We start from the raw sequence: 7,934 nt of genomic DNA, 5'->3' as shown, positions 1-7,934 counted from the left end.
TAGTAATGTGGTACCTCACTGAAACGGTCAATTAAACCTGGTTTCGATCAATATTTTGGAGGATAACGCATTGTAGGTCTCGGATAGGTCTGCGATTTGCCCTCATCAGACTCATACTTTCGCACACTTCACATACTCGTTGAACAGATCCTGGGTTATTTTCTGGTTTGGACCACATAGTAATGTGGTACCACACTGAAACAGTCGATTAAACCAGGTTTCGACCAATATTTTTGAGGATAACGCATGTTAGGTCTAGGTTAGGCCTGGGATTTTCACTCATCAGACTCATACTTTCGTATTCTTCACATACTTGTTGAACAGATCCTGGGTTTTTTCTGGTTTGGATCACGTAGTAGTGTGGTACCGCACTGAAACAGTCCATTAAACCTGGTCTTGACAAATATTTTAGAGGATAACGCATTTTAGGTCTGGGTTAGGTCTAGGATTTGCCCTCATCAGGCTCATACTTTCGCATATTTCTCATACTTCATGGCTAGATCCTGGGCTTTTTCTAGATTGCATCACGTAGTAATGAAGTACAACACTGAAACAGTCAATTAAACCTGGTTTCCATCAATATCTTAGAGGACAACGCAAGTTAGGTCTGGGATAGGTCTTGGACTTGCCCTCATCAGGCTCATACTTTCGCGTTTTTCACATACTTGTTGAACAGATCCTGGGTTTCTTCAGGATTGGATCACGTAGTAGAGTGGTACCACACTGAAACAGTCCATTAAACCTGGTTTGGATCAATATTTTAGAGGATAACTCATGTTAGGTCTAGGTTAGGCCTGGGATTTTCATTTATCTGACTCATATTTTCGCGTTTTTCACATACTTGTTGAACAGATCCTGGGTTTTTTCTGGTTTGGGTCACGTAGTACTGTGATACCACACTGAAACAGTCGATTAAACCTGGTTTCGATCAATATTTTAGAGGATAACGCAAGTTAGGTCTAGGTAAGGCCTGAGATTTTCACTGATCAGACTCATACTTTCGCATCCTTCACATACTTGTTGAACGGATCCTGGGTTTTTTCTGGTTTTGATCACGTAGTAATGTGGTACCACACTGAAACAGTCGATTAAACCTGGTTTCGATCAGTATTTTAGAGGATAACGCAACATAAGTCTGGGATAGGTCTGGGAGTTGACCTCATCAGACTCATGCTTTCGCGTTTTTCACATACTTGTTGAACAGATCCTGGGTTTTTTCTGGTTTGGATCACGTAGTAGTGTGGTACCGCACTGAAACAGTCCATTAAACCTGGTCTTGACAAATATTTTAGAGGATAACGCATTTTAGGTCTGGGTTAGGTCTAGGATTTGCCCTCATCAGGCTCATACTTTCGCATATTTCTCATACTTCATGGCTAGATCCTGGGCTTTTTCTGGATTGCATCACGTAGTAATGAAGTACAACACTGAAACAGTCAATTAAACCTGGTTTCCATCAATATCTTAGAGGACAACGCAAGTTATGTCTGGGATAGGTCTTGGACTTGCCCTCATCAGGCTCATACTTTCGCGTTTTTCACATACTTGTTGAACAGATCCTGGGTTTTTTCAGGATTGGATCACGTAGTAGAGTGGTACCACACTGTAACAGTCCATTAAACCTGGTTTGGATCAATATTTTAGAGGATAACTCATGTTAGGTCTAGGTTAGGCCTGGGATTTTCATTTATCTGACTCATATTTTCGCGTTTTTCACATACTTGTTGAACAGATCCTGGGTTTTTTCTGGTTTGGATCACGTAGTACTGTGATACCACACTGAAACAGTCGATTAAACCTGGTTTCGATCAATATTTTAGAGGATAACGCATGTTAGGTCTAGGTTAGCCCTGGGATTTTCACTCATCAGACTCATACTTTCGCATTCTTCACATACTTGTTGAACTGATCCTGGGTTTTTTCTGGTTTGGATCACGTAGTAATGTGGTACCACACTGAAACAGTCAATTAAACCTGGTTTCGATCAATATTTTAGAAAATAATTCATGTTAGGTCTAGGTTGTGTCTGGGATTTGCTCTCATCAGGCTCATACTTTCGCACACTTCACATACTCGTTTGACAGATCCTGGGTTATTTTCTGGTTTGGATCGCATAGTAATGTGGTACCACACTGAAACAGTCGATTAAACCAGGTTTCGATCAATATTTTTGAGGATAACGCATGTTAGGTCTAGGTTAGGCCTGGGATTTTCACTCATCAGACTCATACTTTCGCATTCTTCACATACTTGTTGAACGGATCCTGGGTTTTTACTGGTTTGGATCACGTAGTAATGTGGTACCACACTGAAACAGTCGATTGAACCTGGTTTCGATCAGTATTTTATAGGATAACGCAACATAAGTCTGGGATAGGTCTGGGATTTGACCTCATCAGACTCATACTTTCGCGTTTTTCACATACTTGTTGAAGAGATCCTGGGTTTTTTTCTGGATTGGGTCACGTAGTAATGAAGTACAACACTGAAACAGTCAATTAAACCTGGTTTCCATCAATATTTTAGAGGACATCGCATGTTAGGTCTAGGTTAGGCCTGGGATTTGCCCTCATCAGGGTCATACTTTCGCAGTTTTAACATACATGTTGACCTGATCGAGGGTTTTTTCTGCTTTGGATCACGTAGTAAAGTGGTACCACACTGAAACGGTCCATTAAACCTGGTTTGGATCAATATTTTAGAGGATAACGCATTGTAGGTCTGGGATAGGTCTGGGATTTGCCCTCATCAGGCTCATACTTTCGCGTTTTTCACATACTTGTTGAACAGATCCTGGGTTTTTTCTGGTTTGGATCACGTAGTAGTGTGGTACCACACTGAAACAGTCGATGAAACCTGGTTTCGATCAATATTTTAGAGTATAACTCATGTTAGGTCTAGGTTAGGCCTGGGATTTTCATTTATCTGACTCATATTTTTGCGTTTTTCACATACTTGTTGAACAGATCCTGGGTTTTTTCTGGTTTGGATCACGAAGTAGTGTGGTACCACACTGAAGCAGTCCATTAAACCTGGTTTCGCTCAATATTTTAGAGGATAACGCATGTTAGGTCTAGGTAAGGTCTGGAATTTGCTCTCATCAGGCTCATTCTTTCGCATATTTCTCATACATGATGTTTAGATCCTGGGCTTTTTCTGGATTGCATCACGTAGTAATGTAGTACCACACTGAAACAGTCAATGAAACCTGGTTTCCATCAATATTTTAGAGGACAACGCAATTTAGGTCTAGGTAAGGCCTGAGATTTTCACTGATCAGACTCATACTTTCGCATCCTTCACATACTTGTTGAACGGATCCTGGGTTTTTTCTGGTTTGGATCACGTAGTAATGTGGTACCTCACTGAAACGGTCAATTAAACCTGGTTTCGATCAATATTTTGGAGGATAACGCATTGTAGGTCTCGGATAGGTCTGCGATTTGCCCTCATCAGACTCATACTTTCGCACACTTCACATACTCGTTGAACAGATCCTGGGTTGTTTCTGGTTTGGATCACGTAGTAATGTGGTACCACACTGAAACAGTCGATGAAACCTGGTTTCGATCAATATTTTAGAGGATAACGCAAGTTAAGTCTGGGATTGGTCTGGGATTTGACCTCATCAGACTCATACTTTCGCACACTTCACATACTCGTTGAACAGATCCTGGGTTATTTTCTGGTTTGGACCACATAGTAATGTGGTACCACACTGAAACAGTCGATTAAACCAGGTTTCGACCAATATTTTTGAGGATAACGCATGTTAGGTCTAGGTTAGGCCTGGGATTTTCACTCATCAGACTCATACTTTCGTATTCTTCACATACTTGTTGAACAGATCCTGGGTTTTTTCTGGTTTGGATCACGTAGTAGTGTGGTACCGCACTGAAACAGTCCATTAAACCTGGTCTTGACAAATATTTTAGAGGATAACGCATTTTAGGTCTGGGTTAGGTCTAGGATTTGCCCTCATCAGGCTCATACTTTCGCATATTTCTCATACTTCATGGCTAGATCCTGGGCTTTTTCTCGATTGCATCACGTAGTAATGAAGTACAACACTGAAACAGTCAATTAAACCTGGTTTCCATCAATATCTTAGAGGACAACGCAAGTTAGGTCTGGGATAGGTCTTGGACTTGCCCTCATCAGGCTCATACTTTCGCGTTTTTCACATACTTGTTGAACAGATCCTGGGTTTCTTCAGGATTGGATCACGTAGTAGAGTGGTACCACACTGAAACAGTCCATTAAACCTGGTTTGGATCAATATTTTAGAGGATAACTCATGTTAGGTCTAGGTTAGGCCTGGGATTTTCATTTATCTGACTCATATTTTCGCGTTTTTCACATACTTGTTGAACAGATCCTGGGTTTTTTCTGGTTTGGGTCACGTAGTACTGTGATACCACACTGAAACAGTCGATTAAACCTGGTTTCGATCAATATTTTAGAGGATAACGCATGTTAGGTCTAGGTTAGCCCTGGGATTTTCACTCATCAGACTCATACTTTCGCATTCTTCACATACTTGTTGAACTGATCCTGGGTTTTTTCTGGTTTGGATCACGTAGTAATGTGGTACCACACTGAAACAGTCAATTAAACCTGGTTTCGATCAATATTTTAGAAAATAATTCATGTTACGTCTAGGTTGTGTCTGGGATTTGCTCTCATCAGGCTCATACTTTCGCACACTTCACATACTCGTTTGACAGATCCTGGGTTATTTTCTGGTTTGGATCGCATAGTAATGTGGTACCACACTGAAACAGTCGATTAAACCAGGTTTCGATCAATATTTTTGAGGATAACGCATGTTAGGTCTAGGTTAGGCCTGGGATTTTCACTCATCAGACTCATACTTTCGCATTCTTCACCTACTTGTTGAACGGATCCTGGGTTTTTACTGGTTTGGATCACGTAGTAATGTGGGACCACACTGAAACAGTCGATTGAACCAGGTTTCGATCAATATTTTAGAGGATAACGCATGTTAGGTCTGGGATAGGTCTGGGATTTGTCCTCATCAGGCTCATACTTTCGCACACTTCACATACTCGTTGAACAGATCCTGGGTTTTTTCTGGTTTGGATCACGTAGTAGTGTGGTACCACACTGAAACAGTCCATTAAACCTGGTTTGGATCAATATTTTAGAGGATAACGCATGTTAGGTCTAGGTTAGGTCGGGGATTTTCACTCATCAGTCTCATACTTTCGCATTCTTCACATACTTGTTGAACGGATCCTGGGTTTTTTCTGGTTTGGGTCACGTATTAATGTGGTACCACACTGAAACAGTCGATTAAACCTGGTTTCGATCAGTATTTTAGAGGATAACGCAACATAAGTCTAGGATAGGTCTGGGATTTGACCTCATCAGACTCATACTTTCGCGTTTTTCACATACTTGTTGAACAGATCCTGGGTTTTTTCTGGTTTGGATCACGTAGTAGTGTGGTACCACACTGAAACAGTCCATTAAACCTGCTTGCGATCAATATTTTAGAGGATAACGCATGTTAGGTCTGGGTTAGGTCTAGGATTTGCCCTCATCAGGCTCATTCTTTCGCATATTACTCAAACTTGATGGCTAGATCCTGGGCTTTTTCTGGATTGCATCACGTAGTAATGTGGTACCACACTGAAACATTCAATTAAACCTGGTTTCCATCAATATCTTAGAGGACAACGCAAGTTAGGTCTAGGTTAGGCCTGGGATTTTCACTCATCAGGCTCATACTTTCGCATTCTTCACATACTTGTTGAACGGATCCTGGGTTTTTTCTGGTTTGGATCACGTAGTAATGTGGGACCACACTGAAACAGTCAATTAAACCTGGTTTCCATCAATATCTTAGAGGACAACGCAAGTTAGGTCTAGGTAAGGCCTGAGATTTTCACTGATCAGACTCATACTTTCGCATCCTTCACATACTTGTTGAACGGATCCTGGGTTTTTTCTGGTTTGGATCACGTAGTAATGTGGTACCTCAATGAAACGGTCAATTAAACCTGGTTTCGATCAATATTTTGGAGGATAACGCATTGTAGGTCTCGGATAGGTCTGCGATTTGCCCTCATCAGACTCATACTTTCGCACACTTCACATACTCGTTGAACAGATCCTGGGTTTTTTCTGGTTTGGATCACGTAGTAATGTGGTACCACACTGAAACAGTCGATGAAACCTGGTTTCGATCAATATTTTAGAGGATAACGCATGTTAGGTCTAGGTTAGGCCTGGGATTTTCACTCATCAGACTCATACTTTCGTATTCTTCACATACTTGTTGAACGGATCCTGGGTTTTTTCTGGTTTGGATCACGTAGTAATGTGGGACCACACTGAAACAGTCAATTAAACCTGGTGTCCATCAATATCTTAGAGGACAACGCAAGTTAGGTCTGGGATAGGTCTGGGACTTGCCCTCATCAGGCTCATACTTCCGCGTTTTTCACATACTTGTTGAACAGATCCTGGGTTTTTTCTGGTTTGGATCACGTAGTAGTGTGGTACCACACTGAAACAGTCCATTAAACCTGGTTTCGCTCAATATTTTAGAGGATAACGCATGTTAGGTCTAGGTTAGGTCTGGGATTTGCTCTCATCAGGCTCATTCTTTCGCATATTTCTCATACTTGATGTTTAGATCCTGGGCTTTTTCTGGATTGCATCACGTAGTAATGTAGTACCACACTGAAACAGTCAATGAAACCTGGTTTCCATCAATATTTTAGAGGACAACGCAAGTTAGGTCTAGGTAAGGCCTGAGATTTTCACTGATCAGACTCATACTTTCGCATCCTTCACATACTTGTTGAACGGATCCTGGGTTTTTTCTGGTTTGGATCACGTAGTAATGTGGTACCTCAATGAAACGGTCAATTAAACCTGGTTTCGATCAATATTTTGGAGGATAACGCATTGTAGGTCTCGGATAGGTCTGCGATTTGCCCTCATCAGACTCATACTTTCGCACACTTCACATACTCGTTGAACAGATCCTGGGTTTTTTCTGGTTTGGATCACGTAGTAGTGTGGTACCACACTGAAACAGTCCATTAAACCTGGTTTGGATCAATATTTTAGAGGATAACGCATGTTAGGTCTAGGTTAGGTCGGGGATTTTCACTCATCAGTCTCATACTTTCGCATTCTTCACATACTTGTTGAACGGATCCTGGGTTTTTTCTGGTTTGGGTCACGTATTAATGTGGTACCACACTGAAACAGTCGATTAAACCTGGTTTCGATCAGTATTTTAGAGGATAACGCAACATAAGTCTAGGATAGGTCTGGGATTTGACCTCATCAGACTCATACTTTCGCGTTTTTCACATACTTGTTGAACAGATCCTGGGTTTTTTCTGGTTTGGATCACGTAGTAGTGTGGTACCACACTGAAACAGTCCATTAAACCTGCTTGCGATCAATATTTTAGAGGATAACGCATGTTAGGTCTGGGTTAGGTCTAGGATTTGCCCTCATCAGGCTCATTCTTTCGCATATTACTCAAACTTGATGGCTAGATCCTGGGCTTTTTCTGGATTGCATCACGTAGTAATGTGGTACCACACTGAAACATTCAATTAAACCTGGTTTCCATCAATATCTTAGAGGACAACGCAAGTTAGGTCTAGGTTAGGCCTGGGATTTTCACTCATCAGGCTCATACTTTCGCATTCTTCACATACTTGTTGAACGGATCCTGGGTTTTTTCTGGTTTGGATCACGTAGTAATGTGGGACCACACTGAAACAGTCAATTAAACCTGGTTTCCATCAATATCTTAGAGGACAACGCAAGTTAGGTCTAGGTAAGGCCTGAGATTTTCACTGATCAGACTCATACTTTCGCATCCTTCACATACTTGTTGAACGGATCCTGGGTTTTTTCTGGTTTGGATCACGTAGTAATGT

The sequence above is a fragment of the Colletes latitarsis genome, unplaced genomic scaffold (genome assembly GCF_051014445.1).
Source record: "Colletes latitarsis isolate SP2378_abdomen unplaced genomic scaffold, iyColLati1 scaffold0002, whole genome shotgun sequence".
In the NCBI taxonomy this organism is placed as follows: Eukaryota; Metazoa; Arthropoda; class Insecta; order Hymenoptera; family Colletidae; genus Colletes; species Colletes latitarsis.
Note: the sequence above shows the minus strand (reverse complement) of the source record.